The following is an 11,630-nucleotide window of genomic DNA, read 5'->3' as shown; positions in this document are numbered from 1 at the left end:
GTACTGACCCCTACTTGTATATGTTTTCTTTTGTTCATTGTGGAGTGCAGCAGACGTACCGTCGTCTTCAACTCAACCGCAACTCTAGCGAGTCTTCATTACACCGGATTTCAGGGAGAGCTAACGCTTCTAGCTTGGACTGGATCTTCTTCTTCATGTCTCGATACCTTGAAGTTCCGACATAGACTAGCTTTTTATGTATTTTACTTTCTTAGATACTCTTAGATTAGTAATTTGAGGATAGATGTTGTTGTGATGATGACTTCCAGATTTTGGGGATAATAAATGTTGTTGAGTTTTTAGAAGTTATTTAATTGATTTTCATTAATGAGTTTAAGTCTTCCGCATTATTTTCTGTTATTTATTGGTAAACGATTAGGTTTAGATTGGTTGATTCGCTTACACAGTAGGATAAGTATGGGTGCCAGTCGCGGCCCGATTTGGGTCGTGACAACTACTACGCCAATCAAGGGCTTCACGGACCGTAATGCCCTCCATGATATTCCGTTGAATTTTCCCAAAGATTGGGTCTTCCACACCTTAACGTTTCAAAGGGTTGGGCCGTCCTACATAACTCATAAAGGCGTCCGTGGTCATTACTTAAACTCCCAAAAATTTAGCCTTCAAAGTCATGTTACTGGATAATGCAACACAATATCTACCACGATTCATAGAGAGGAGTACAACCTCTGATGTCGTCTATGGTCTTCACTTGGTTCCAATATTCTTTCAACTCTTCCTTGCCCATCCACTAGTTCATCATCATGATAGCACTACGTTCCACTGTAAGGATCACAACCCATAAAACCTTTGGTGGTCTTCATTTGGTTATTCATGGCCTCCGTCTTCTTAAGGCCCAACACTACTTCAACTTCACAGGCTCAACGAAAGACCATTATGAAGGTCATAGTCCGTGAAGTTGGTCGTGACCTTTACTTGAATTATTATCATTTTCTGCTTCCTTTCCCATTTTTTTACACAATCGAGATTTTGCTTACACATTCAACAAAAATATCAAATCATAAAAACTTCACTTAATTTAGTATTAGTTCATACTTATCAAACATCAAATGTCTCAATATTTCATAGCACATCAACACCGTCAACTTAGAACCATTACTTGTCCTCATATGATAAGAAAAACAAATACAATCAGCCCTCAAATCGTTTTCAGACTTATGACACTATGCAACAACTAATTCTAATACAATTTGTATCAAAAACCTAAATCCAACATGTAAGGATCAATATGTGACATCTAATTACTGAAAGTTAATCATGCTTATGCCTGTGAATTATCATCTCACACAATCTACTTTCAAATGCAATCCCTGTGTCCTCACACCAAAGAAGTCCATCACTCGTGATAGTTGGGACTGAGTACTACGTTCACACTCTCAAAGAACTTCTAACACTAACAACAAACAACCAATTCTTGCCCTTAATTTCTACGCTCTATCTTTTTAACACCACAAATAGGATCACTGCAGGAGTTAATCAACTTATAATATAGGCTAAGTATAGGCAATAGATATTTGGTTTCATGAGTGACTAGTCCCTTGGTTTTTCAATGTTTCGTTTTCATGCAACTCTTTTTGGAGAGATTCCCTCTTTTTCTTTATTTCAGCATATCTTAGTAGCCAGTATTTTCTTTTTCTTTTCATTTATTCACACTTTTTCTGTACCTTTATATCTATCTATCTATCTATCTATCTATCTATATATATATATATATATATATATATATATATATATATATATTTATATATATATTTATATATATATACACACACATACTCAGCTTACTGGTTGAACCTTTTTTTCACTTTTTCTTTCTATTTGGATTGCAGTACCCTAAATTTAGGCTTTTGGCCTGAATTGTAACATTGTACCTTCAAAGAACTAAGGATATGATGTGTTGGGTAAGAAAAAAGATTGACTTTAATCTCAAATTGGATTGAAGTGATAAGCTTTTCATTTGGTTATTTTATTTTGGTTTTTTACCTGTTTAACAAAAATAGCCTAATGATCCTTTCCTATTAGTTTATTCTAAGATTCAAGAAGGACTACTCGGGCAAGTTATAGTTTTTGCTCCTAGTATTAGACTTCAATCAAAATTTACATACACACAAAACATGAATACATATTTCAGTTTGTTAGTTCACCAATTAATTCATCATACTACCCGTGTTCAATATTAGTATAAAGATGTCATCTAAAGATCCTATCAATCAAACTCATATTCAGGTCCTCATTTTCACATACTAGCTTCTTCATAGCTAAACACACAAAATACCAAAAAATAGTTACACAAAATAAGAAAAAAAACAAAAAGTTTCATAGAGTAAACCTCCATTCATTCTAACAACTAGAATAGCTGGTTACTAACCACCCTCTCCCCAAGAGAAAGGACTTTTCCCTCAAGTTAATACAAAACAATACAACACACAGAACTATGAGAAGGGTTTATACCTACGACACTCCAGGTGTCCATTTTTAATGAGCATTAGCACCCTTATAAATGGGTGCGGTTTTAGAACTCAACACATGATCAGGTTTGCTACCGCTTGCCGAGTAGGTGCTCCACTGTACGAATCTCTAGCATACAATGCATCTCTTTGTTATTTTTTCTCTCTCTACCTTCTTTGATGCCTAGTGGGATTTCTTTTCTTGCCTTCTTTCCTCTTTGGATAGGTCTGCAGGCAGCTCCTCATTAAATTCTCCAAATTTGTGTTTCCATTTGCCCGACTTACTCTTGGGTAGCTCACCCCATACATCGTCAATTGATTGAGTGCAGGGTCCATTATTTAGCATTTTCATTAAACAATCTAGCATAATCGGAGTGGGTTCATATATTATCTTTTCATCCAATTTAGCAGCCCGAGTTCTCATCTTGGCTAGCTGTGATTTGAACTCTTTAATATCTACTAAGTTGGTAGCCTGGAATCGATCTTGGACAAGATTCTCCAAACCATCCATTATGTCTTGTAAGAAATCAAGCTCCTTCCGCATCTCATCTTTGATCTCATTTTTGTAGATAACACCTTTGTCACTATAAGTCGAGGCATCTAAATTATAATTTTGTCTGTCAATATCGTGGTTTGGTTTTTATCTGCAACCAATTTCTCAAGAAACAATATAGAAATAATGAAAAAGCTACTTGGAGCCTAGGAGGCAGAAGCTGGTGGTTGTATTGTCCCTGTTTAAGGCTGTGATGACTCTCCCTAGGTCTCTATCTAGCTGTGGAGTATGAAATGGTACATGAGAAGAAACAAATAAATACTAAGCACAGAAATAGAAAACCAATTTTCTCATTTGATGCTCTGTCTCTCATCTTAGTAGCTATGATCCTCCTCACATTGACCAGGTAACCATGCATGAAAAAGGCTAATAAAGATGCTAAAAAAAGGAGGCAAAGTGTTGTCATTTTGTGTAGGCCTAAATTGGGCATGCACAACAACCCTCCACACCTTGGATGGAAATTATAATGAAGCTTTTGGAATAAGTGTTGGTATTGTGGTTAACCAAACTTCATTCTCCCCAACTATGGAAATTTTCTTTGCAATCCAGCGCAACGCCTCCTCACGAGAACTCTCAATCTCCATGGAAGTGTCATTATTGACTTTAAGATTTTTGCCCTCGAAAAAGGGCCAACATAAGTCAGTGTAAAGTATTCTAATAAAACATCCTTTTAATAGTGGCCTCCAAGATATCTAATAATTGGCCCTAAGTTATAATAGAATTGAGTGTATCCCAGGTAATGACATTGTGTTTCTGTCCACGCTTCGTAGTCTCTATGTCCGCAACAATATTCGTATGTGTGGGTACATATAAGGAGTAGAACTCCCTAGTCAGTAAGTAAGAGTAATCCCAAAGTACAACTGTACATCCAGTGGAACTGATGAAACCAAGACTACAGACAAATGTCTGGGAATGCTTTAATGTCAGCTATCACCACTCTAATCTCAAGCATGATTGCATGCATCTTTAAGATACCAGACTCGATCACAATCCCATTGTTAAAAAAAACTTCAGAATTGTTCAGAGTCCACATGAAGTGGTAATAGGAAATCACTTATGGTATTAGTGCACGATCAAGTTCATTGGAGTTCACACACATCATCATCGGTGATCTTTTCATCATCATTTATAATAGTCGCTTCCTCTGTACTCTACTTTTAGGTTCTGTACTTGCCGCAGGTAGATAGGTATTTGTATCTTCATGAGATCTTCTTTATGATTCTGCACTAACCCCCAAATTATCAGTAGATTGGCTACCTGAATCAGCATTAGATTCACTACCCAGTGCCGCAATACTATCGGAAGGATTTTCCCCCTCTTCAAACTTGAAAGGAGAGTTTTGGAGAATGGATCTCTTTGTCTGTGATCTAGTGTCTCGAGGTGAGTGATATTCACCTATGACATTTATTTGCACCTCAGAATTACTAGATTTGAAGTCGTCCTGACCCTCTGATTCAGAAGCAGTCGGGGTGCATGTTTGGTTGTATTATTTCTTCGAGGAGGCATCGTACCTTAGAAACACACAACTCATTAATAAAAAACACAGTCAAATGACACAGTATGGGGTACTAAGACTTTCCATGTATAATTGTATTGTGATGTCTTGCCTTAATAATGTCCTCGCCCAATCTATCATTGGGAAGAGCCATAAAATAAAACAAATGAAAGAAATTAAAGTAATGAGAAATTATTATTTTTTAACGTAAGTAAACTCTACAGGATATTGTACAAGTTGTGGTAAGTACCATAGTGTATGAAACTCTTCATGGATTCAATCCAGACTCAATGTGCACGATGCGTGATAGTGGATCGATTCCAAGTAATGTTCAGTGAACTTAGTTGAGGTGTGGCTCCTTTTTGAGTATGGTCAACGATAGTATCACGACCCATTATGGCTTCCACGGTCCGTAAAACCTATTGTGGTCTTACACTTGGCCATTGTATCAATCACCTTCTTCACATTAGACATTTACAGCTCCCAACCATAATTTTTATACAAGTTCACTACCAACAAACATTAACAAATGAAATAGCTCGTAGTAAACTAAACTAACTACCATCGAATCATAACAAACTAGAAAATCCACAAATTCAACCCCCGTTTATCATGTACACATACAAGAATCAACTAAACACACCCAATTCAAATGAACCCACAATAATTCACTCTCCATCAATGTAGTTCAACACAAAATCATGCTTAATTCGAGAAAGTTACGTAATTATAACATGTTTAGACATAAAATTAACTCCTTACATGGGCTTATCAAAACATTCTAAGTGTTAGAGGAAACTTGCACTGAACTTTCCCTTGAAGGGTATCACAATCTGTGAACTTGACTTGGAAACTTGAAACTAGAATGCATTCCTTAAGTTCACGATAGGATATACGTTGCATATAAGCTTTGACGAACCATGAAACCTTCCCCGAACCAGTGTCTTGCCATTTTTATTAGCTCGTTTTAAATTGTTCCTTAAGTTGACGGACTGTAAAAGTGCCTGTGAAGGGCACCACTGTCCTTTAAACCACCCATGAAGAGCGGTCTGCACCCAGTTTTTGCACTTTTCCATCCATTCTCTCCTGCACCCCTCAACACACAGTGAATCTATAAAAAAACTAGGAAATATAAAGAAAAAAATAAAATACCTAGTACAAATTACATATTGGGTTGCCTCCTATGCAACACACATTTTAATGTCACAACGCGAGTAGGTTACTTGATTTCTAAGACTTCATCAAGTTAGCATTCCTCCACAATCTTTACATCCTCCAGACACCTAAATATGCTTGATTCAGTGGCCATTGAATTTGAACCTCTCACCCTTATTATTTTCCATCTCAATAGCACAAGACTGAAGGACTTTCGTTACATTAAAAGGCACAGACTATTTAGCTCTCAACTTTCCCAGAAACAGACAAAGTCTTGAGTTCAAAAGTAATACAAAGTAACCAGGTGTGAAGGTTTATATTCAATATTCTTGTCTTTGTACAACTTTATCCTCTCCTTCTACATTGCAGAACTCTCTTAACCTATTAAATGAAACTCATTCATCTCATTTATCTAACCCAACCACGAGTTTGCAGTTTCGTTTCAACTAATGTTTAGCTTCTTACAAGACAAAAGTGCTCCATCCTCAAGCTAAACCAACAAATGATATGCCTTTATAAATACCAATTCATATGGAGACGTACTAATAGATCTCCTAAAAGTTGTTTGATATGCCCGTAGAACATCATCTAGCTTCCGTACCCAATCTATCTTGTTGGCATTTATTGTCTTTGACAAGATCGCTTTGATTTCCCTGTTGGACACCTCCACATGTCCACTGGTCTGTGGATGATAAGGAGTTGGAAACTTGTGTAGTTTAACTTATACTTGGTATGAAATGCATTAAAAACCTTCTGGCCGAACTGAGAACCACCATTACTGATAATATATCTGGGTGTGCCAAACCTTGAGAAGATATTCTTCTTTAGGAAATGAGATACACTTCCCATCATTATCTGGCGAAGAAACAACCCAAACCATTTGGACACATTGTCAAGTGCAACAAATATGTACTTATACCCATATGAACTCACAAATGTCCCTATGAAATCGACACCCCTCACATAAAAATACTCCACCTCTAAGATAGGTGTCATGAGTAACTTGTGAAGCCGAGACATAGATCTTTGACAATGGCATAACTCACCAAATTTGTACTATATAAACTGCATCTAGATGAATTGTGGTCAAATAGTACCCACATTGATATCTATTGTTGCTGTGTGAGCACCTCCATGATGATCTCTTACGAGAGATAAGTGACATCCTTCTAAAATATACAACATCTTAGCTTTAGGAATGCACCACCTAATGATGTTATCACTGCAAATCTTGTACGAATAAAGTTCATCGCATAAATACTTTCCCACATCATGCATGAACCTCTACCTTTGCTAACAATTTAGTCCTTCAAGCATCACATCACTAACAAGAAACTTAGAAAAACCAATAAACTCTAAATAAGGTCAAGAGTTGCGGCTAATACCTGCTCACTAAAAAATTATCCTTTATTTAAAGCTCTAGTTCTTTCTTCTTTTTAGCCTCCAACATGGATATCTGATCAGCTACCTCGTTCTCACAAGCTCTTCTATCCTTGACCTCAAAGTCAAATTCATTTAGAAGCAACACCCGACGGATAAACCTTGGATTGGTATCTTTCTTTGTCATATGCGGTATCTCAGAGAAGCATGATCCTTATGAATCATCACCTTAGTGCCCAATCGATTAGCTCTGAATATTTCAAATACGTAGAAAACTACAGTAGTTCCTACTCTGTAACTGTGTAATTTAGTTGTTCTTCATTTGGTGACCTACTAGCATAATAAATAAGATGAAACATCTTGTTTTGCTTTTTCACCAATACAACTCCTAGAGAAGTACTACTAGTATCACACTTGACCTCAAATGGTTTGGCCCAATATAGGCCAACACAAATTAACTTCTCTTTTAGGATTTCAGAAGCTATGAGACATGCCTCATTGAAAGAAAATTTCACCTCCTTCTCCATACGCTTGCATATGAGGTGGGCAATATTAGAGAAATCCTTGAGGAAACACCTATTAAACTTGATATCACATGTGATAGCATGACTGTGCCTATTCGTGTTTCTACACCCGTGGGTAAGCCCTTAGTGGTGGATCGAGTGTATCGATCCTGTCTTGTTTCTTTGGCTGGGTATGACACTTGGGTAGACTTAATCATTCTGGGGATGGTGGACTTCGATGTTAAATTGGGTATGGATTGGCTTTCTCCTTATCATGTTTTCCTTGATTGTAATGCTAAAACTGTGACTTTAGCAATGCCTGGTGTTCCGAGGGTTGAGTGGAAGAGTGTTGGTGGTTCTTATCCTAGAAAGGTCATCTCTTTTATTCGTGCACACCAATTTGATGATGAAAAATTATGTCTCATTCGAGACAAAGTATTGAGAGGGGAAGATAAGGAGGCTATCCTTGATTCTGATGGTGTCTTGCGGATCGGAGGCAGAATTTATGTGCCCAGGACAGACGATATGATTAGATTGATTCTTGAGGAGGCCCATTGTACTTGGTATTCCATCCATCCGGGAGCGGCGAAGATGTATCATGATCTGAGTCAGCATTACTGGTGGTGTTTGATGAAGAGAGATATTTCAGACTTTGTTTCGAGGTGTTTGACTTGCCAGTAGGTCAAGTGTGAGCACCAGCCCGGGGGTGTATCTCAGAGGATGCCTATTCCTACTTGGAAGTGGGAGCGGATTACTATGGACTTTTTAGTGGTTTTGCCTACCACAGTGGGTGGTTATGACTCTATTTGGGTTGTTGTTGATAGGCTGACCAAGTCTGCCCACTTCATCCCGGTTCGGGTAAAGTATACAGCAGAAAAGTTAGCCAAACTATATATCAGTCAGATTGTGCGACTACATGGAGTTCCTCTTTCTATAATATCAGATCGAGGTTCACTATTTACTTCTCACTTCAGGAAGGCATTATAACATGGTCTGGGTACTCAGTTAGATATGAGTACGGCATTTCACCCTCAGACAGATGGTCAATTTGAGAGGACCATTCAGGTATTGGAAGATATGCTTCAAGCGTGTGTGATCAATTTTGGTGCAAGATGGGATCGACATTTACCCTTTGCGGAGTTTGCCTATAATAACAGTTATCACTCTAGTATCCAAATAGCCCCATTTGAGGCATTGTATGGTAGACGGTGTGAATCTCCGATTGGTTGGTTTGATTCAGCAGAGATGGACTCTTTGGATACAGACTTGCTTAGAGATGCTATGGAGAAAGTCCATATGATTCAGTATAGATTATTGACAGCTCAGAGTTGACAGGAGAGTTATGCAGACCGGAGAGTTAGAGCCTTGGTGTTTATGGAGGGGGATCATGTTTGGCTCCGAGTATCACCCATGAAGGGTGTGATGAGGTTTGGAAAGAAGGGCATGCTTAGCCCTATGTTCATTGGACCTTTTGAGATTTTGAGCCGAGTGGGAAGAGGTGGCCTATAAGTTGGCCTTGCCACCTAGTTTGTCGGCAGTTCATCCTGTTTTTCATGTCTCTATGCTTCCGAAGTACATTCCAGATAAATCTCATGTGCTTTCACTTGATTATGTGGAGTTGAGTCCAGACTTGACATTTGAGGAGGAGCCTATAGCTATTTTGGATAGGAAGATTCGAAAGCTTAGGACCAAGGAGATTTCTTAAGTAAAAGTGTAGTGGAAGCACCGATCAGTGGGAGAGGCAACTTGGGAGATAGAGTCTGACATGTGTGCCAGATACCCTCAGATTTTTTAAGCTTCAGGTACTTTCTTTCACATTATGTTCGAGGACGAACAAGATTTTTAGTGGTTGATAATGTAATTACTCGGACCCAAAAGTTATTTTTTTGATAATTTTGAATAGTCATTTAACTATATTAATTAATTTGGGGGTAATTTAGTTATTTTTAATAATAACGGGTCAAGTCTGAAATATTAATATAGGTTAATAAGGAGTGTTACTTTTAATAACATAAGTAATTTAGAAGAAAAGAAGATAGAAAAGGAAACAGAATCTACCTGTGAGTGGCGGCTGGCGTAGCTTCATTCTCGTCCAGGTAGGAGCAAACTGCAAACCATGCTAACAATATATATATATATATATATATATATATATATATATATATATATTAGTTTATTAGAATTGTAATGTTTTAAAATTGAAAGGAGTGAATTCTAATTGCATATAAATATGCAAATTGGCATATCTATAGTACCTTTTTCGTTGTACTTGAAAAAAAATAATGGCTGCCTTTCATTTTGTTGACCAGATGAGTGCCCTTTATACACACACACACACACACACATGCACACACACACACACACACACACACACACATATATATATATGTATATATTATAATAATTCCTTACCAACAATTAATGATAACCATGGGAGAAATATTATTTCCATAATTAATAACTAAAACATTAATATCCTATAACTAGGTCAGTAAGTATTATTTTGTAATTGTTAATTGGGAAGAAACCAAATGTGTTGATGATGATGTACGTGTTTGGAAGAAGATTTAAACTTAGCCTTGAAACTTGGAAAATATGATCGTTGAATTGTTAATTGACATCAAGAATTACAAACTTGATTATAAATTTGGGGTGAATTTTTAGGTCAAGGTTAAACACATAAAAGTGTGAGTGTTGTTAGTTTTGAAACCTTATTGTGTATATATACTTGAATAGATTCCATTGGTTTGGAAGCTCAACGGAAAGGGAAGGCTCAAGTCCAACAGTAATTATTCGATTAGCTAAGGCAAGTGGATTTCTAAACTCTTGTTAAGCGTACGAAATTCGTGTATTTCCTTGTGTGATGTTGAGAATGATTTGGAGACTTGTTGTTTATTTGTTGGTGTTGTATTTCGTGTTGTTAATTGTGCTTTGTTATCAAATGGTTATCTTCTCCTTTTCATTTGAGCATGTCATTTGCATTGTATCTGAGACATGGTTGTGGTAAGAGGTTGATGTACTATTTTCGAAGGTCGAATCGCGCGCCGCGATAGATATTATATTTCGAGGGACGAATCGTGTGCCGTAAAGGTTACTATTTTATCGAGGGTCATGTCGTGCGCCGCGACAGATGCATGGACAGATATGTCCCCCATGGGTCCCGACCTGAGAGACACCGGGTGTGTATCGTTAGGAAAGACATGCATCCCGATATTTGACATTGCATCTCATGGCATTGCACATTTTTATTATTGATGAACTTGAACATGTGTTTTGCTGATCTTGTGATTGTTTCTTTGTGAAGCTTGTGACTGTTGAATTTTGAGTTGTTATTGAGAATGTGTAAACTGATAGAGTGTGGTTATTGAGTGGTGTGTTTGGTAAACTGTTAGGCTGTAGCGTGGAGGTTTAGATATGGCGTAAGGAGTACCAGCATTTTGTTCACTTAACTTGTGTTTAGAGGTTTTCTTGTTGGGTACCGCGTGGTTTGGTACTTATCCCTTGCTTCTACAAATTTTTGTAGGTTACGAGCCTGGATTTTTGTGATACCTTCCATTCTCTTCGTTTTCGAGGCATCTTGTGGAGGATTGTGAGGTAGCTGTTTGTCATCTCAGCGAACTTTCCTACTCCAGTTTATGACTTTGTTTTTACTTGAAAAACAACTTCATGTTAGACTTCTATTTTATTTCAAATTTTAATATTTACATTAGAGGCTTCTGCAGGTGACAACCTGGTTTTGGGGATTGAATTAATATGACTTGGTTTCATAATAGAAATTTTTATTGGATTGTCATTTACTTCCCCACTTTGTTAGATATTGGGTTTTAGGCTTACTTGTCTTGGTGGGATAAGACGAGTGCCATCACGTCCATTTTTGGGTCGTGACAGTAAGTTTCCCATTTTAGGTTTTCTTTTTGATTCTTTGAGGGAAAAGGAGGAGGTAGTCTGTGAATGTATTCTAAAGGAATGTTTTCCGCTTGCAAGTTGTGATTTGAGTTATCCTTCAAGTCATCTATCTTTATAACTTCACCTTCCTGTCTAACAGCTTGCACCAAGACCTGCTAATGATTAGTATA

The sequence above is a fragment of the Solanum lycopersicum genome, chromosome 4 (genome assembly GCF_036512215.1).
Source record: "Solanum lycopersicum chromosome 4, SLM_r2.1".
In the NCBI taxonomy this organism is placed as follows: Eukaryota; Viridiplantae; Streptophyta; class Magnoliopsida; order Solanales; family Solanaceae; genus Solanum; species Solanum lycopersicum.
Note: the sequence above shows the minus strand (reverse complement) of the source record.